Source organism: Mobula hypostoma, chromosome 7 (genome assembly GCF_963921235.1).
Source record: "Mobula hypostoma chromosome 7, sMobHyp1.1, whole genome shotgun sequence".
NCBI lineage: Eukaryota > Metazoa > Chordata > Chondrichthyes > Myliobatiformes > Myliobatidae > Mobula > Mobula hypostoma.
In genome coordinates, this window is record NC_086103.1 from 87,734,573 (window position 1) to 87,756,127 (window position 21,555).

Below are 21,555 nucleotides of genomic sequence, written 5' to 3' on the forward strand. Positions count from 1 at the left end.
CTAAATCTACTCCCCTGAATCTTGAGGCTATGTCCCCTAGTTCTAGTCTTACCTACCAGTGGAAACAACTTTCAACTTTCTACTTTGTATCAAAAAAACAGGCAGGAAGGCATAGGTGGTGGTGTGGCTCTGTTGGTAAGAGATGGAATTTCATTTTTAGGAACAGGTGATACAGAGTCAGAGAATGTTGGATCTTTGTGGGTGGAGATAAGAAACTGCAAGGGTAAAAAAAAAACCATTATAGGAATCATATATAGGCCTCCAAATAGTAGTAAAGATGTGGGATTAAGATTGTAAAGGGAGCTGGAAAAGGCATGTAATAAGGGTAATGACTCATGACTCAACTGTAATGGAGAACTTCAATATGCAAAGGGATTGAGAAAATCAGTTTGGTGTTGGATCACAAGAGAGGGAATTTGTTGGAACCTAGAAGTTGGCTTTTTGGAGCAGCTTGTGCTTGAGCCTACTTGAGGAAAGGCTATCTTAGATTGGGTGTTGACAATAACCCAGATCTTATTAGGGAGTTTAATGTAAAGGAACCCTTAGGAGGCAATGATCATAATATGATAGAATTCATACTGCAATTTGAGAGGAGAAGCATAAGTCACATGTATCAGTATCACAATGGAATAAAGGGAATTAGAGGTATGAGAGAGGAACTTGCCCAGGTGAATTGGAGGGGGATACGGTCAGGGATGATGGCAGAGCAGAGGTGGCTGAAGTTTCTGGGAATAGTTCACAAGGTGCAGGATAGATATGTCCCACAGAAGCAGTTGTTCTCAAATAGCAGGCAGGTGTAGGCAACCGTGGCTGACAAGGGAAGTTCAGGACTGCATAAAAGCCTGAACAAGGGCATACAAGGTAGAAAAAATGAGTGAGAAGTTAGATAATTGGGAAGCTTTTAAAATCCAATAAAAGACAACCAAAAAGTTATAAGAAAGGAAAAGAGTTCCAAAATACACGTGGACTAAGATGTTAACTGTCCTGTGCTATCACCAGTGGAATCATCAGTTGATCTGCCACCTGTCTTCAGGAGTTTCGGCCTGCTTATGATCATGACCTCCTCGAGGTGGTGGGCCAGCAGTGCTAAAGCACCACCTCCCACTGGTGAGCTTAAAAACTTGGCATCTGCCTCTATCAGAGTTGTTGGTCACTTCCATCCAACAGATAGTCTGCTCTTCAGGTATCTATGCAACTACTGAAGGGTTTGCAAGATATGTATACACTGTCTGACTATCTGCCCCTCTGGACATACTTGGTCCACACCCATGCTGATCCTTTCTCTGCTGCCTCAGCTACAGCCCTGCTGGTTGACTTGATCTCTCTTCTAGTGAAGCCAAGGTCACACAGCCAATTCTGGAAAGTGAACGCAATAAACCCACGGCAGCCTACATCGAATGGATAGCATTAGACCTTCCACCCTCTGTCTCTGCACTCTGATCTTAACTCTGCATACTTGGTTAACTTGCGCTCATGGGCTTCATCGATGTTGTCTTCCCAGGGGACTGTGAGTTCACCAATAACCACTCCTCTACTGGTGTCAGACCATACGATTATATCTGGACGCAATGTGGTGAAAGCTATTTGCTCCGGGAAACTGCCTTTCCCGTCCAGGTCGGCCTTGACACACCAATCATTGGCTGAAGAAAGTATGCTTGATCATGAGCCTGTGCTGTACACCCTTGACTTGGAGCCCTCTTTCACAAATGATATGCAGCATGGGGCATGAGATAAGTTGTGCTGCAGTACTCTCTGCTCAACCGCTTCTGTTACAACTTTGAGAATGTTGTTATGTCTCCAAGTGTACATGCCGCTGGAAAGATTGATTCTGCATGCACTCAAGATAGGTTGAAGTGTTCCCTTCTCGCCACAAGCAGCACACCTGTCTGTCTTATCAGGGAAGGGAAAAGATTAACTGTGAAGGCAAATTAGCCAATAATATAAAGCAGGGCACCAAATGTTTTTTCAGTTATATAAAGAATAAAATGGAGGTGAGAGTTGATATTGGACCACTGGAAAATGATGCTGGTGAGGTAGTAAAGGGGGACAAAGAAATGGCAGATGAACCTAATGGGTACTTTACATCAGTCTTCACTGTGGAAGACACTAGCAGTGTGTCAGAGGTCTGTGAGTGCCATTGCTATTGCAAAGAAGAAGTGTCAGGCAAACTGAAAGGTCTTAAGGTGGATAACTCACTTGGACTGGATGGACTACAGCCCAGAGTCCTGAGAGAAGTTGCTGAAGAGATAACAGATGCATTGGTCATGATCTTTAATGAATCACTTGACCCTGGAGGACTGGAAGATTGCAAATGTCACTCCTCTCTTTAAGAAAGGAGAAAGGCAAAAGAAAGGAAATTATAGACCAGTTTGCCTAACTTCAGTGGTTGGGAAAGTGATGGAGAGTATTATTCAGGATGAGGTTTTGGAGTACTTGGAGACTAGTGATTAAATAAGTCAAAGTCAGCATGGTTTCTGTAAAGAGAAATCTTGCCTGACAAATCGAGGAAATAACAAGCAGGGTGGACGAAGGAGAGGTAGTAGATGTTATTTACTTGGATTTCCAGAAGGTATTTGATAGTGCCACACATGAGGCTGTATAACAAGCTAAATTCCTATGATATTACAGGGAAAACACTGGCATGGATAGAGGAATGGCTGACAGGCAGGAGGCAGTGAGTGAGATTAAAGGAGGACTTTTCTGGTTGGCTGCCAGCTACTAGTGGTGTTCCTCAGGTCAATATTGGAACCGCTACTTTTCACATTGTTTGTCAATGTTTTAAATAATGGAATTGCTAGCTTAGTGGCAAAGTTTGCAGATGATACGAAGATAGGTAGAGGGGTAGGCAGTGCTGAGGAAACAATGTGATTGCAGCAGGACTTGGACAACTTGGAAGATTGGGCAAAAAAGTGGCAGATGGAATACAGTGTTGGAAAATGTATGATAATGCATTTTGGTGAGAGAAACAATAGTGCGGACTAATATCTAAATGGGGATAATAGAAGTGCAGAGGTTCACATGCACTGATATGATGCTGGGGAGGGTTAACATGCGAGGAGCATTTGGCAGCTTTGGGCCTGTACTCACTGGAATTTAAAAGAATGCGGTGGGGGGATCTCATTGAAACCTACTGAATGTTGAAAGGACTACATAGAGTGGATGTGGAGAGGATGCTCTCTGTGATGGGGGTATCTAGAACTAGAGGGTACTGCAAAAATTGAGGGGTGGCCTTTTAGAACAGAGGTAAGGAGGAGTTTTTTTTAGCCAGAGAGTAATGAAACTGTGGAATGCTCTGCCACAGACTGCAGTGGAGGCCAAGTCCATGGGTATATTTAAGGCAGAAGTTGATCGTTTCCTGATTGGTCGGAGCATCAAAGGATATGGCGAGAAGACAAGTGTATAGGGTTGAATGGGATTGGGGATCAGCCATGATGGAATGGCAGAACAGACTTGACAGGCTGAATAGCCTATTTCTGTTCCTATGTCTTATGGTCTTCTGGACTTAGTTTCCAAGGATGCAGTGATTCCTGCCCCTTAGAGATCTAGACGATCTCAGGCAGGCACCTTATGACATTGGGAAGCAACCACTTGCATCTACCCTGGGCCCAACACATCGATGTAATAATGATGAAGGCAACGAGTGGTTTTCTTTGTTAGGAATCGAGGGGATTTGTTATTTTGCCAAAGACTTACAAATTACTATAGATATAGGGTGGAGAGCATTCCTGTTGGTTGCATGACAGCCTGGTAAGCAGCCTCCAATGCACAGGATTACAAAAGGCTGCAGAGGACTGTAGACTCAGCCAGCACCATCATGAGTGTCACCAACCCTTCTATTGAAGACAGCTTTCAAATATGATGCCTCACCATATTCCTCATCTTATTACTACAACAAGGAGGAGGTACGGGAGCCTGAAGACTCACACTCAATGATGTAGGAAGTTACTTCTCCTCTGCATCAGATTTCTGAATGGTCCAGGAACACAGCTATTTATTTATTTGCTTTGGTACTATTTATTTTTGTAATTTATTGGTTTTTATGTGTTTGAACTGCACTAATACTAATTTTATGTCATATCTCATAGAGAATAAATTTGATTCTAATTCCAATGTTGAAACCACAAACTGCGCCAAATTCACTGGAAGGAAATTTATCATTATCAGTTTCCTCTTGCAGTCCACAATCCTTGCATCGAGATTCCTGCTTCTCCCTGTATACCAAAATTGGCAGGCATTCACAAACCTCACACCAGAGTCCTCAATCCAGCACCTGCAATCTCTACTCTCTGAATGAACAATGGATAATTTCTGTCATTTCCTACAGATGTTGCTCAACCTCCTGAGTTGCTCCAGGAATCTGCTTTTAACTCCAGCATTCGTTTTAGACAGTTTCTATGACTGAGGCTGCAGTGGCAATGTGGATTCATCCACCTGGGGAAGAAGGTCTGCTGGTAGTAGTTTCCTATGACATAGGCTTTATATCGTTCTTAAAGTGCGAAACTGAAAGTTTCAGACATTACTTAACAACACACACATCTGGAGATTTTCTCTTGTTTAATTGTACACATTTGATAATACCTCTCAATTTCCATATAGGCTTTTCCCCAGGGCTGAAATGGCTAACACGAGGGGGCATAGTTTTAAGGTGCTTGGAAATAGGTACCGAGGGGATGTCAAGAGTAAGTGTTTCACACAGAGAGTGGTTATGTGGAATGCACTGCTGGAACAGCGGTGGAAATGGATACAATAGGGTCTTTCATGAGCTTCTTAGATAGGTACATGGAGCTTAGAAAAATAGAGGGCTATGCGCTAGGGAAATTCTAGGCAGTCTCTAGGGTAGGTTACATGGTTGGCACAACGTTATGGGCCGAAGGGCCTGTAATATGCTGTAAATTTCTATGTTCTATATTTTTAAATTGAGATATAGCACTGATTAGGGTCTTCTGGCCCTTTGAACCACACCATTTAGCAACCCCTAGATTTAAGACTAGTCTAATCATGGGATAACTAACAATGGCCAATTAACCTCCCAACTGGTACATCTTTGGATGTAGGAGAAAACCAGAGCACCTGGAGGAAACCCATGAGGTCATGGGGAGAACAGACAAACTCCTTTCAGGCAGTGGCGGGAATTGAACCTGGGTTGCCTGTACTGTAAAGTGTTGTGCTACACACATCTCTGCTGTCAAATCTGTAACCATTTGATTTTTTAATACTCTAATTCATTTGAAGTGCAGTTTGTAGGTTAGGTCTAATTCTATGCCAACTGATTGCAACGTATGAGTACTTGATTTTTATTATACTAGCATACATCAGCTACTTAACTCAAGAGAATGTTATAATGAGTGGATTCGCTATTAAAATTACAGGATTTATAGTTCAAAAGCCTTTTACTTCTGCTATAAATGCTGTGATAGCACTGAAATTATTATGAGAAAATATTTATTTTCACAAAAAGACATGGATGTACTACAGAGGTTAAGGGGATTTACCAAAATGGTTGCAGGAGATGAGAGACTTCAGCGATAAGGCAAAGTACATGTAACTGGTGTTGATCTTCCAATTAGAGTGTTAGTGTGACCATTCTGACACTTAGGATCTAGAACAGACTGGTGGCAGAAGCTTTTATAATAAGTTTAAAAGGGAACAGGTACGGAATTAATGGAGCAGTTTTGTGAGTAGTTTGGGAGAAACCATCTTGATGGGCAGTTGAGTCAGTAACGAAGGACATAGATTGAAAAGGACACTATTTTCAAGAGCAATGGTTAGTTAGGTCTTATACTTGCTTCCAAAACAGAGGGAAGCTACTTACACACACACACACACACACACACACACACACACACACACACCCATTAGCTGTCCACTGATTGCCCCATCACCTGGGGCTATTTACAGCAACCAATACACAATCAACCAACACATTTTGGGAATATGGGAGGAAACCGGAGAACTTGCCATGACAAGGAGAATGTCCAAGCTCCATACAGATAGAATCCAAGGTCAGGAATGATCCTGGATTGCCGAAGCTGAGACCACCCAGTTATGATTAGGGAGCTTCATCAAAACATATCACAATTAATAACTTTGAGAAATGTAATTATACATTTATTTGACAGTTCTATTTTTATTGGTTTGAAGCTTAAGGACTGACTATAGCACAGTTTACTGTGTTTATCAGTAAAAATGTAAAAGGAAATGTTCAAGGCAATAATGTACTGTAAATCTTACCTGATAATAATTATTTAACGACAGAACTTATTGTTGGCCTGAGCATGAAATCAATATTTCAACAAGTTATGTCCTGACATGTAAGATCCAGAAAGGCCTGATGGCAGATGCTTCACAATAAGTTTAGGACATAGAATATTACAACACAGCACAGGCCCATTGGCTCACGATGTTAATAAGATCAATCTAACCCTCCCCCCCCCTACATTGCCCTCCATATTTCTATTGTCCATGTGCCTATCTCAGAGTTTCTTAAATGTATTTGCCTCTACCACTATCCCTGGCAGGGCAATCTACGCATCCACCACCTACCTCTAACATGCTCTTGATCTCCTCAGTAACTTTCAGTTCCCTGGCCCTGACTGCCTCTTTTTCACCATGGATGTCTAGTCCCTATACACTTCTATCCCCCATCATGAATGCCTTAAAGTCCTCCGCTTATTTCTCAATAAAAGAAAACAACCAGATCTACTCCACCACCACATTCCTCCATCTGGCAGAACCAGTCCTCACCATCAACAACTTTTTCTTCAGCTCCTCCCACTTCCTCCAGACTCGAGGTGTAGGCATGGGCACTCGCCTGGGCCCCAGTTACACCTGCCTTTTCGTTGGCTCCATAGAACAGTCCAACTTCCAAGCCTTCCCTAGTAATGCTCCCCAACTCTTCCTGCGCTACACCGACTGCATTGGTGCTGATTCATGCACCCATGCAGAGTTCATCAATTTCATCAACTTTGTCACTAACTTCCACCCTGCCCTTAAATTCACTCGGTCTATCTCTGACACCTCCCTCCTCTTTCTCAATCCCTCTGTCTCTATCTCTGAAGACAAACTGTCAACTGACATCTTTTATATACCTACCGATTCCTATGGTTATCTTGATGATACTTCTTCCCACCCTGTCTCCTGTAAAAATACACTTCCCTTTTCTCTGATCCTTCATCTCAACTGCATCTGTTCTCAGGATGTGGCATTCCCTTCCAGGACAGTCCTCCTTTTTCAAAGAACAGGGTTCCCCTTCCTCCACCATTGATGTTGCCCTCACCCACATCTCCCCAATTTCCTGAACATCTGTGTTCACCCCACCCTCCGCCACCTTAACAGTGATAATGCTCCTCTCGTCCTTATCTACCACCAACCTCTGCATCCAACACATCCTCCTCCACAACTTCGGCCATCTTCAAATAGATCCGACCACTGCTCTCCGCTTTCTGCAGGGATCTCTCCCTCTGTGATTCCCTTCTCCATTCATCCTATTCCAATGAACTCCCTCCCCGCACTTACCGTGCAAGCGACAGAAATGCTGCGCCTGCCCATTCACTGCCTCTCTCACCTCCATTCAGGGCCCCGAGCAGTCCTCCTAGGTGAGCCAACACTTCCCCTGTGAATCTGCTGGGCCTGTCTATTGTGTCCAGTGCTCCTGATGCAACCTCTTCTACATTGGTAAGGCCCGTTGTAAATTGGGGGACTGCTTCAATGAGCACCTCTGCTCTATCTGCCAAAAGTGAAACTTCCTGGTGGCCAAACATTGTAAGTCCTATTTCCATTCCAGTTCTAACATGTTAGTCAATGGCCTCTTCTTGTGCCATGATGAGGCCACCCTCAGGGTGATGGAGCAACACCCTGTCTGAGTAGCCTCCAACCTGTTGGCATGAATATCGATTTCTCCCTCCAGTAAAAGAAATTCCCCCCTCCTCTCTTCTATTTCCCACTCTAGCCTCTTACCTCTTCTCACCTGTTTATCAACGCCTCCTGGGTCCCTTTCTCCTATGGTCCACTGTCCTCTCCAGACATTCATCTTTCCTACCAACCTGGCTTCACCTATCACTTTCTAGATATCGTCCCTCCACTTTTACCACCTTTTTGTTCTGAAGTCAAAACGTCGACTGTTTATTCATTTCCATACCTGTTGCCTGACCTGCTGACTTCCTCTAGGACTTTGACTTTAAAATTACACCCTCTTGTATTAGCCATTCCCCACCTGTCTCTGTCTATCCACTAGATCTATGCCTCTTTTCATCTCCTGCTCTTCTATCAAGTCACCCCTCATCTTCTTTTGTTCCAAAGCAAAAAACCTCAGCTCACTTAACTTCTCCTCATAAGACACGCTCTCTCACTCAGGCAGAACCCTCTCTAAATCTTCCACATCCTGCCTAGAATGAGGTGACTAGAATTGAACAGAATATTTTAAGTGTGGATTTTATAGAGCTGCAACTTTTAAGTCGTGGCTCTTGAAATCGATCCCTTGACCAATGCAGGGCAACACACCTTCTTAACAATCTTATCACCTTATGCAGAAACTTTGACGGATCTAAGCAGGTGAACCCTAAGATCCCTCTGTTCTTCCATACTGCTAGGAATCCTTCCATTACCCCTGTATTCTGCCTTCAAATTTGACCTTCCAAAGTGAATCACTTCACATTTTTTTGGCTTGAATTTTATCTACCACTTCTCAGCCCAGCTCTGCAACCTGTCAATATCCTGTTGTAACCCTTGACAATCTTCTACACCATCCATAACACCACCAACTGTTTGCACCTGCAAATTTACTAACCCACCCCTCCATATCCTCATCCAAGTCATTTATAAAAATCACAAAGATTGGGGGTCCCAAAACAGAAACCTACAGAGGACCACCGGTCACTGACCTCGAGGCAGAATATGCTCCATCTACTTCCAGCTTCTGCTTTCAATGGAAAAGCCAATTCTAAATTTCCAGAATTCACTGGATCTCATGCCTCGCAACTTTCTGAATGAGCCTATCCTGGGGAACCTTTTCAAACACCTTACTAAAATCCAAATATACCACATACACTGATATACCTTCTTCAATGTGTTTTGTCACATCTTCAAAGAATTCAATCAGGCTCCTGAGGCACAACCTACCCTCACCAAGCCATGCTGACTATGCTTCTTCAGATGCTTGTAAATCTTGTCTCTTCTCCAATAATTTTCCCACCATTGAAGAAAGACTCACTGGTCTATAGTTCCCGGGATATTCCCTACTCCCTTTTCTGTACCAAAAATAACATATGCCACCTTCCAGTCATCTGATACTACAGCTGTGGCCTGCAGGGATGCATAGATCATTTCCAAAGGCGCAGAAATCTCTTCTCTTGCTTCCCATAGTAACTTGGGGTATAACCAGTCCGGTTCGGGATTTAACTATCCTAATATTTTTCAAAAGTTCCAGCACATCCTCTTTCTTAATGTCAACATGCTCCAGCAATTTAGTTGCTTTATGCCTTCCAGACAAACGTCAACTTTCCTATTAAGGACCATCCCCTACCTCCTCCGACTCATGGAATATTTCATCTTCTACCCCTGATTGGTCTTACCCTCACTCCACTCATCCTTTTGTTCTTCATCTATGTGTAGAATGTCTTGGCATTTTCCTTAATCATACTGACTAAGGCCTTCTCATGATCTCTTCTAGCCTACCCAAGTCCATACTTAGGCTTCTTCCAGGCTACCTTTTAACTCTCTAGAGCCCTGTCTGATCCTTGTTTTGTAAATCTTAAGAAAGCTTCTTTTTTCCTTGACTAGATGTTGCACATCTCTTGTCAAATATGGTCGTGTCACCCTCGCATCCTTTCCAAATGAGACAAGCCTATACAAGTGATACAAGTGCTCTCTAAACAACCTCCACATTTCCTTGTGCACTTCCCTGAGCACATTCATTCCTAACGTATGCTCCTAAGTTCCTGCCTAATAACATTATGATTCCACCTCCCACGAATACATTCTCATGTCGCCTGCTCCCATCTCTTTCTAAGGCTACTGTCGCCCACTGAGAGATCAGACACCTGACCAGGTTCATTGCCTGGCACTAGATCCAGTCTGGCCTCTCCCCTCAATGGCCTATCTACATCGTGTCCAGGAATTTTTCCTGAACACACCTAACAAATTCCACCCCATCTAAACCTTTTGCATTAAGAAGCTGCTCCTCAATATTAGGGAAGTTGAAATAATCCATGACAACAACTGTTATTTTTGCACCTTTTCAATACCTGCCTCCCAATCTGCTCTTCAGTATTCCTGTTGCTAATGGGTGGTCTGTAGAATACTCCCAAATGAGCTGGGACTCCCAACCTACTTAATGGTATTGGTCCATGGCATAAAGAAAGATTGGAAACCCCCGCAATAGAGTGGTTACTCCCTTGCTATTTCTGACTTCCACCTACACTAACTCATCTTTCAAATCATCTACAGCTGCACTTTGTTTTAGTGTGTGATAATTGGACTGCTACTGGCTTGTTCTTTCTGACAATATTCCATATACCATTCATCTACAGGACATGTCACTCAGGGACTTGGGTTATTTTTTTTAATGTGACTGGTTTAGGGGAACACTGAAAATCTCATGACAGCAATCTATTTTCAGTTGCATTCTGACATGGTAGGTGTTACCTTGGTTGGGTAAGTAGTATCCTTGTCATCGAGTCAGATGTGTGTTTCATTGCCCAGAGATGTGAACAAAACACAGATCAGCATTTGCTTATAGTACTGAGGGTGTGCAGTGTTACAAGATGTGATCTGTGAATGAGAATCTGCATGCATCTTCCTAGGTACTGTACATGAGAAATGACGTTTTCCCAGTCATCCTGCCAATATTTCCCTTCAAATATAAAAACGCATCCGTTAGTCTTGCAAGACCATGGATCTGCGTTGGAAAGTCTTCAGTCTCCAGGGCGCAGGCCTGGGCAAGTTGCTCATGCTGCAAGTCTCCCCTCTCTGTGACACCGATGTTGTCCAAGGGAATGGCATTAGGACCCATACAGCTTGGCACCAGTGTCATCGCAGAGCAATGTGTGATTAAGTGCCTTGCTCAAAGACACAACACACGTTGCCTCGGCTGGGGCTCGAACTCATGACCTTCAGGTCACTACTCCAATGTCTTAGCCACTTGCCCACGTGCCCTTCAAATAGTGACACTAAAAATAGATGTTCTTGTAGCTCTTGGTCTTGAATGGCTGCATCAGTGTGCACATAACAAGCCACAAAATTCAGATGTTGAATCTGAACCAAACATCACATAAATCCAGGTTAGAATAAGCCAAAATGCAGGACGTAGTAATGTGTGCAATGACTATAATTATTTAGTCATTATTCTCCAAGGAGATATTACATCATGTTTCAATCATAGTTCAAGTTACTGATGGGCTACAACTCCCATTCAGATCCATGGGTTGCTTCATTCCAAATTCAGGATGCAATGCAGTTGATTGAGGGAATGTAAAACTAATGATACTGTTTTAAAAATAGCTCACATAACTTAGCAGCACTTTGCAGAGGCTGTGCTTTTAATATTCATATGTGCATTTTGTTTTGAATATTCATTTAATTCCTGCCTCAGCAATCCCCCTAAATATAAAATATACTTTACTAAAAATACCTCATTTTCTGAATGCCAGACAGACTCCCTTCAGACCTTGAAAGATAAAGTGGCCTCCATTTTATTTCTCTCCTCTAATGCTTCAACAACTAGCAATTTGCATTTTTATAAGAGTGTTAGAGAGCATTCTGACTGTGATTCACATTTGCAGAGTGAAGTACGGGTGAGCAACGAATTGCGGAAAGAGGAAGCATTTAAGAAACATCTAAAAAGGTTTGAGCGAGTGTTGGGGTGAAGATAGAGAGAGAGGGAGAGAGAGGAAAACAAAGAAAGAAAGGGGAAAGAAAGAGTGAGAAAAAAGAGAGAGAAAGAGAGAGATAAAGAGTGGTGGTGGTGGTGGTGGTAGGGGAGGAATTCAGAGAGGAAATTCCAAAACAGTAGTTTGGCAGCCTGAATCACAACTGTCAAGGTTGGAGCAGTGAGGCTTGGGGATGCTTTGGAGGTCAGAAATGTAGCAGCACTGAGACTTGGTGGGTTGGAGGAAATTATATGGATCAGCCCATGGCTCCTGGAGTGCTTACCCCCTCAGTCCTTATTATGGTTAGCTTTTAATTTTCCTCTCCTTGATACTTCCCCTCCTCCTCTTAAAGCACAGTCTCTAATTTATGGTTTTGCATGATTGGAGATATTCTTCACACGGATGACTGGGCACTGGACGATTGGTAGTCAGCTACTAATTCAACCATGGCGGTGTGTCATTTCTTAATGCACTGTTCAGAGGGAGCCAGAGTTATCAACACTATAAAATCACATTCCATAATGTCACCATTCAACTGCTTAGTGTGCAACCTGCTTCACCAGAGTCTTTCACCTATTTAAAGCAGCAGCTTAAACTTGCAATCAATGTTTTTTCAAAAGCAATGTGTTGGTTGTGAGAATTGCAAATAACAGCATCAAATGTTTAATACTATGTTAGTCATCCTAGTCCAAGACTGTTTACAGTACGAGAAAGTAGTTTCCAAGGACACTTTCTGTCTGACATAGTTCTTATTACTATCTCTGATACTGAACAAGATGTATCCTAGAAATGTGAGTTTGGTCTCTTTTAAATTAATATGTCTTTGGATAATTTTTAACAAACGAGCAGTTAGCAAAATAAAATAATATATAATTGACCACATTAAAGCAGTCTCACCTGGGAGTCAGAGGTGAGAGAAATTGGAAAACAACACAAGAATTCATTTGCAGCACTATAGCACCCCACCCAGGAGAGAATCCACTCCCTATCAGAACACTGAACATATTTCTGACAAATTCCTCATCAGCAGTTGAAGAAAAATGGTTTTCTACTCCTTCTGCGACATTCTTGTTTACAAGTTCAAGCTTGAACTTTCAGAAACTGGATCTGTAAACCACAGTCCCCATAACATACTTTATGTAAGGAATATTAAGCAATCAGCCTTACCACTATTACTTTGAAATATTTGCATCTATACAGTGCATGACTCGTCATAACAGCGGTATCGGTTGTCCAAGCCTTCTCTTGAATTCTGCCATTAAGATCATGGCTGAACTGCAGTTTGAAATATCCCAGAGTAACACACACGAAATGCCAGAGGAACTCAGCAGGTCAGTCAGCCTCCAGAAAAAGGAATAAAAAGTTGATGAGTTAGAAGGTGATAGGTGAGGGGAAGAAAGATGGGTGGGGGGGGTGAAGTGGGTGCTGATAAGTAGAAGAAGAAAAGGGTTGAAGAAGAAGGATTATGATAGAAAAGGAGAGTGGACCGTGGAAGAAAAAGAAAGAGAAGGAGCGAAGGAGCACCAGAGGGGGGTGAAAGGCTAGTGAGGAGAAGAGAGGTGAGAGGACAGCAGGAATGGGGAATGGACGAAGAGAGAAAAGCGGGGGGGGGTGGGGTTATTGGACATTAGAGAAATTGATGATTATACCGTCAGGTTGGAGACTACCCGGACGGAATATGAGGTGCTGCTCCTCCAAGAGAGGCCTCATCATGGCAGTAGAGAAGGCTATGGACCAACATGTTGGAATGGGAATGGGATTGGACTTAAAATGGTTGACCACTGGAATATCCTACTCAATGTGGATGGAGCTAAAGTGCGTCAAGTCTCACCAATGTAGAGGAGGCACATGGGGACCACTGGACACAGTAGATAACCCCGACAGACTCGCAGGTGAAGTGTTGCCTCACCTAGAAGGACAGCTTGGAACCCTAAATAGTGATGAAGGAGGTGGTGTATCTGCAGAATCTCTTGTGTTTTTGAAATATCCTAACTCATTTAAAGTAAACAATCTTCAAAATCAACAATATGTAGTCAAATGAAGTAATTGACCTTAATGAGCAGTGTCTCATACCCGCATGGTCAACAGCTCTGTAGATGCATTTGGTCGTGCCTGGTTTATGGCAATAAAAACAACAGAACTGACCATTCTTTGTATTATATTAGGGAGGTCTAACACTGACCAGCTGGATAAATGCATGATGTTATGTCCCATCTTTCCTAATGGCATTCTTTCATTGAAACATGAAAACCTATAGCAAAATACAGGCCCTTCGACCCACAAAGCGGTGCCAAACATGTATTTACTTTAGAAATTACTTAGGGTTACCCATAGCCTTCTGTTTTTCTAAGCTCCATGTACCTATCCAGGAGTCTCTTAAAAGACCCTATCGTTTCCGCCTCCACCACCGTTGCTGGCAGCCCATTCCACGCACTCACCACTCTCTGCATAAAAACTTACCCCTGACGTCTCCTCTGTACCTACTTCCAAGCACTTTGAAACTGTGCCCTCTCGTGTTAGCCATTTCAGCCCTGGGAAAAAGCCTCTGACTATCCACATGATCAATGCCTCTCTATCATCTTATACACCTCTATCAGGTCACCTCTCATCTTCTACCGCTCCAAGGAGAAAAGGCTGAGTTCATTCAACCTATTCTCATAAGGCATGCTCCCCAATCCAGGCAACATCCTTGTAAATCTCCTCTGCACCCTTGCTATAGTTTCCATATACTTCCTGTAGTGTGGTGACCAGAACTGAGCGCAGTACTCCAAGTGAGGTCTGACCAGGGTCCTATATAGCTGCAACATTACCTCTCAGCACTTGAACTCAATCCCACGGTTGATGAAGCACAATGCACAGAGTCAACCTGCATAGCAGCTCTGCGTGTCCTATGGACTTGGACCCCAAGATCCCTCTGATCCTCCACACTGCCAAGAATCTTACCATTAATACTATATTCTGCCATCATATTTAACATTTCCTTTTGGATAGGAGCACAAAATAAAGATCCAGGCTGTATAAACCTCCAACATTCCAGAAAATTATAGCTGATCCTGTCCACAATATACCCCAATTCCTTTAGTGTCTCAAAATGCAACAAACACAGCCTTGAATGAATATCCATAACTCTGAGGGAGAGGATTCCAAAGATCTAGAAAGAAGAAATTTCTTTTTTTTTAAATCTTTTTATTGAGTAAGTATACAAAAAAGGTAAGCCATATAAACATTAATACAATGTTAAAGTATAATAAAATTCCAAAAGATATCAATACCAAAAAAAACTACAAACAATGTAATTTAACATAAGAAACCAAGATAACATAATAGTATACTAAATTTTATAAATATCAATGGAAAAAAAAGAAAAAAAAAAACCCCAAAAAAACCCACCGTGCAACTAACTAAAAGCAAGGCAAAGCAATGGGCTAACTTGAAACCAAACAGAGTTAAACTTAAAATCACGTCCTCAATCCCGACCTCCATTAAAAACAGTGAAAAAAAAACAAGAAGGGTAAATATTACATTAAATGAAAATATCGAATAAAAGGTCCCCAAATCTGTTCAAATTTAAATGAAGAATCATAAAGGTTACTTCTAATTTTCTCCAAATTCAAACATAAAATCGTCTGAGAAAACCAAAAAAAGGTAGTTGGAGCATTAAGCTCTTTCCAATGTTGTAAAATACATCTTTTCGCCATTAAAGTAAGAAATGCAATCATTCTACGGGCTGAAGGGGAAAGATTACTAGAAATTTTAGGTAGTCCAAAGATAGCAGTAATAGGGTGAGGAGAGATATCTATATTTAATACCTTAGAAATAATATTGAAAATATCTCTCCAAAAAGTTTCCAAAGTAGGGCAAGACCAAAACATATGAGTTAAAGAGGCTATCTGCCCCGAACATCTATCACAGAAAGGATTAATATGCGAGTAAAAACGCGCTAACTTATCTTTGGACATATGTGCTCTATGAACCACTTTAAATTGAATTAGGGAATGTTTAGCACAAATAGAGGAAGTATTAACTAATTGTAAAATCTGCCCCCAATCATCCACAGAAATGGTAAGCCCCAATTCCTGTTCCCAATCTACCCTAATCTTATCAAATGGAGCTTTCCTAAGTTTCATAATAATATTATAAATCATAGCCGATGCACCTTTCTGACATGGATTGAGGTTAATTATCGAATCTAAAATATATGTAGGAGGAAGCATTGGAAAGGAAGAAAGTATAGTACTTAGGAAATTTCTAACTTGTAAATATCTAAAAAAATGTATTCTTGATAAGTTATATTTATTAGATAATTGTTCAAAAGACATAAGGGAACCATCTAAAAATAAATCCAAAAACCGTAAAATACCCTTAGTCTTCCAAGTTTGAAAAGCGCGATCCGTAAAAGAGGGAGGAAAAAATATGTTACCTAAAATAGGAATCGCTAACCCGAATTGATTAAGATCAAAAAATTTTCTGAATTGAAACCAAATGCGCAAAGCATATTTAACTATCGGGTTAGAGACCTGCTTAAGGCGTTTCGAATCAAAAGGGAGAGAGGAGCCTAAAATAGAGCCAAGTGTATAACCCTGAACAGATTGTAATTCCAATGCTACCCATTTAGGAATAGATAGTATATCCTGGTCAAGTAACCAAAATTTCATATGTTGAATATTAATAGCCCAATAATAGAATCTAAAATTAGGTAATGCTAAACCTCCATCTCTCTTAGCTTTCTGTAAATGTATTTTAGCCAGTCTCGGATTCTTATTCTGCCAAATAAATGAAGAAATTTTAGAGTCAACTTTATCAAAGAAAGATTTTGGAACGAAAATTAGTAATGCCTGAAACACATACAAAAATTTTGGCAAAAAAAACATCTTAACTGCATTAATACGACCAATCAAAGTTAAATATAAAGGAAACCATTTAGATGAAAGTTGAGTAATATGGTCTATTAATGGTAAAAAGTTAATCTTAAATAAATCTTTATATTTACAAGTAATTTTAATCCCAAGATATGAAAAATAATTATTAATCAATTTAAATGGAAATTTATAATATAAGGGAAGATGTTTATTAATCGGAAAAAGTTCACTCTTACTAAGATTTAATTTATAACCTGAGAAAAAACCAAATTGTGCTAATAACTCTAAAACAGCAGGAATGGATTTCTCAGGATTAGAAATATATAAAAGTAAATCATCAGCATAGAGTGATAATTTATGGGACTTTAATCCCCGAGTTATCCCAGTAATATTTGAAGATTCTCGAATAGCAATTGCAAGAGGTTCTAATGCAATATCAAATAATAGGGGACTAAGAGGACAGCCTTGTCGAGTACCACGAAAGAGAGGAAAAAAAGGTGAGTTTAAAGAGTTAGTACGAACCGAGGCTACAGGGGAATGATATAACAGTTTAATCCAGGATATAAATTTCAAGCTAAAATTAAACATTTCAAGCACCTTAAATAAATAAGGCCATTCTACTCTATCAAAAGCTTTCTCGGCATCTAAAGAAATAACACACTCAGGAACATTTTGTGAGGGAGTATAAACGATATTTAACAATGTACGAATATTATAAAAAGAGTAACGACCTTTAATAAAACCCGTTTGGTCTTCCGAAATAATAGAAGGAAGTACTTTTTCTAGTCTATTTGCTAATAACTTAGAAAAAACTTTAGAATCAACATTTAATAAAGATATTGGTCTATAAGATGCACATTGAGCAGGGTCTTTATCCTTCTTTAGTATTAGAGAAATTGATGCTCTATTAAAAGATTCAGGAAGTTTACCAAGTTTCAAAGAAGCCTCAAAAACCCTACAGAGCCAAGGAATCAATAAAGAAGCAAAACATTTATAAAATTCAACGGTAAACCCATCCGGGCCAGGAGCTTTCCCCAAATTCATAGAAAAAATAACATTCTTAATCTCATCCATTGTAATGGAAGTATCTAATAAAGAAGACATATCCTGTGAAATCTGAGGAAAGTCTAACTTATCTAAAAAATCATTCATATATTTAGAATCTCGAGGAGACTCTGATTGATATAAAGAAGAATAAAAATCACAAAAGGTTTGATTAATCCCCACATGATCCAATATCAATCGATCATTTTGGTTATAAATCTGATTGATTCGAGATTTAACATAATTAGATTTCAATTGATTAGCCAGCAGCTTGCCAATTTTGTCACTGTGAACATAAAAGTCACTTCTTGTTTTCTTTAATTGGTTTACAATCGAGGACGAGAGTAGTAAACTGTGTTCCATTTGAAGTTCAGTTCTTTGTTTGTATAACTCCTCAGAAGGAGCCATAACATATTTCTTATCAATTTCTTTAATCTTGTCCACAATTACCATCTCCTCCTGCTTCTGTTTCTTCCTCAAAGCAGCAGAATACGAAATAATCTGACCCCGAATATAGGCTTTAAAAGTGTCCCAAAGAGTGTTAACCGAAATATCTTCTGTATGGTTAATTGTAAAAAAAAGCTCAATCTGTTCATTCATAAAATTAACAAAGTCCGAGTCCTGAAGCAACAGCGAATTAAAACGCCATTGTCTATTATTTGGTATATTGGCCATAATTTTAATAGAAAGCTTAAGTGGAGCATGATCCGAAATGGTTATAGAATCATAATCACATTTAATCACTGAAGGAATAAGACGAGAATCAATGAAAAAATAATCAATTCTTGAATAGGAATGATGAACATGTGAAAAGAAGGAAAAATCTTTTTCCTGAGGATGCAGAAAACGCCAAATATCCGTCGACCCAGAATCAGAAAGGAAAAAATTAATCAAATTTGCAGATTTATTAGGTAAAGTCCGTAAAGGAGCCGAACGATCCAAAGCTGGAGACAAACAGGTATTAAGATCTCCGCCCCAGATCAATGAAAACTCGTTCAAATTCGGAAACTGATCAAACAATGATTTATAAAATTCCGGACAATCCATATTAGGAGCATAAACATTAACCAAAACTACTTTTTTATTAAATAGTAAACCACTAACCAATAAAAATCTACCATTCGGATCAGAAATAATATCCTGTTGTATAAAAGTAACTGAGGAATCTATAAAAATAGAGATGCCTCGAATCTTAGCATTGGAGTTCGAATGAAATTGTTGTCCCTTCCAGAATTTGAAAAAACGTAGTCTGTCCCCCCTCCGTACATGGGTCTCTTGTAAAAATAAAATTTGTGCTTTAAGTCTCCGGAACACTTTAAAAACTTTTTTCCTTTTAATAGGATGATTAAGACCGTTAGTATTCCAGGAGACAAAATTAATAATAGACTCCATAAATCCTAAAGTCAACCCACAACAAGGAGGATTGACGATAGGCGCGACCCACAAACCCGGAGAGGAAACAGAACATACAAAAGATACCGGGAAAAAGGACGCAACCAGTACTTCAATAATGTATATAGCCCAAAGAGAAACAAACTAAAACGTGAAGCCCCTCCCACCACCCCCCCGCCCCAAGACCCCAAGGCAAAATCTAAAGCAGACCCGCCAGAAAGAAGCAAGCGCTAAAACTACCCCCATGACTTCCGGTATACGCTCCCTAAAAAAAAAGGTATAAATATGAAAAAGATCAGCTAATTGTAAAACAGTAAAAAAGTAAAAAAAAAGTAGCTCAATTAAAATACACACAGAACAGAACAAAAGCCAGAAAATATATATTTTTAAAAAAACCACAATAAACGTACACCGCAACAAGAAAAAATAAGATTATTGACATAGAGTGGTTATAAAAAGCAAAACAGAATAAAATTTTAAAAAACTACAAAATTTAAGGCCACACAGCAAAATACGTAAAATGACAAAAAGGAAGTAACCACCCAGAATCCCCTGGGAAAGGAAAGAAATGACGCAGTTAAAAAGAAAGAAATTTCTTAATATCTCATTTAACAGCCACCCTATATTCTGAAAATACAACCTCTTTTTGAAATTACCTAAGGTTATTGGTTCAACTCCTAATCTAGGAACAAAAACTTGGACGACTCTGTACAATACTGAGGGATACTGATATACAGATAGGATACTGATATATCCAAAGGGCCTGTATTGTGCTGTAGGTTTTCTATGTTACTGTACATACTGAGGGTGTGTACCACTGATGGATTGTACATAGGACATGAAGGTAACTTCACAAACCTCCACAGTGACCGACAACCTTGTGATTTCAGTCTTTGAGGCCTACATGAGAACATCCTTCAAGGGGGTGAACTGAAGGAAAGCATCTGGCCCAGATGGTGCAGCTGACTAGTTCTTAAATTGAAGTTAAAAGCATGCCTCTTCAAATAAACAATACAGTCTGTGGAGCAGAGGCTAGCCCACAGACTAAGAGATATCGTTTGCAAAATGGTGACCATGAGACATTCGCATATGCATCAGTTTAATATTAACATAGAAACATAGAAACATAGAAAATAGGTGCAGGAGTAGGCCATTCGGCCCTTCGAGCCTGCACCACCATTTATTATGATCATGGCTGATCATCCAACTCAGAACCCAGCCTTCCCTCCATACCCCCTGACCCCTGTAGCCACAAGGGCCATATCTAACTTCCTTTTAAACATAGCTAATGAACTGGCCTCAACAGTTTGCTGTGGCAGAGAATTCCACAGATTCACCACTCTCTGTGTGAAGAAGTTTTTCCTAACCTCGGTCCTAAAAGGCTTCCCTTCTATCCTCAAACTGTGACCCCTCGTTCTAGACCTCCCCAACATCGGGAACAATCTTCCCGCATCTAGCCTGTCCAATCCCTTTAGGATCTTATACGTTTCAATCAGATCCCCCCTCAATCTTCTAAATTCCAACGAGTACAAGCCCAGTTCATCCAGTCTTTCTTCATATGAAAGACCTGCCATCCCAGGAATCAATCTGGTGAACCTTCTTTGTACTCCCTCTATGGCAAAGATGTCTTTCCTCAGATTAGGGGACCAAAACTGCACACAATACTCCAGGTGTGGTCTCACCAAGGCCTTGTACAACTGCAGTAGTACCTCCCTGCTCCTGTACTCGAATCCTCTCGCTATAAATGCCAGCATACCGTTCGCCTTTTTCACCGCCTGCTGTACCTGCATGCCCACTTTCAATGACTGGTGTATAATGACACCCAGGTCTCGTTGCACCTCCCCTTTTCCTAATCGGCCACCATTCAGATAATAATCTGTTTTCCTATTTTTGCCACCAAAGTGGATAACTTCACATTTATCCACATTAAATTGCATCTGCCATGAGTTTGCCCACTCACCCAACCTATCCAAGTCACCCTGCATCCTCTTAGCATCCTCCTCACTGCTAACACTGCCACCCAGCTTCGTGTCATCCGCAAACTTGGAGATGCTGCATTTAATTCCCTCATCCAAGTCATTAATATATATTGTAAACAACTGGGGTCCCAGCACTGAGCCTTGCGGTACCCCACTAGTCACCGCCTGCCATTCTGAAAAGGTCCCGTTTATTCCCACTCTTTGCTTCCTGTCTGCTAACCAATTCTCCACCCACACCAATACCTTACCCCCAATACCGTGTGCTTTAAGTTTGCACACTAATCTCCTATGTGGGACCTTGTCAAAAGCCTTTTGAAAATCCAAATATACCACATCCACTGGTTCTCCCCTATCCACTCTACTAGTTACATCCTCAAAAAATTCTATGAGATTCGTCAGACATGATTTTCCTTTCAC

The 21,555-nt window shown here is 40.7% G+C and overlaps 1 protein-coding gene across 3 annotated transcripts in view; it reads right to left on the reverse strand.

Annotated features, from left to right (window-relative positions):
- The window catches only part of LOC134349421 (serine/threonine-protein phosphatase 2A 55 kDa regulatory subunit B beta isoform), a 405,433-nt gene that overhangs the window by 73,620 nt on the left and 310,258 nt on the right, over positions 1-21,555 (reverse strand). The window lies entirely within an intron of this gene.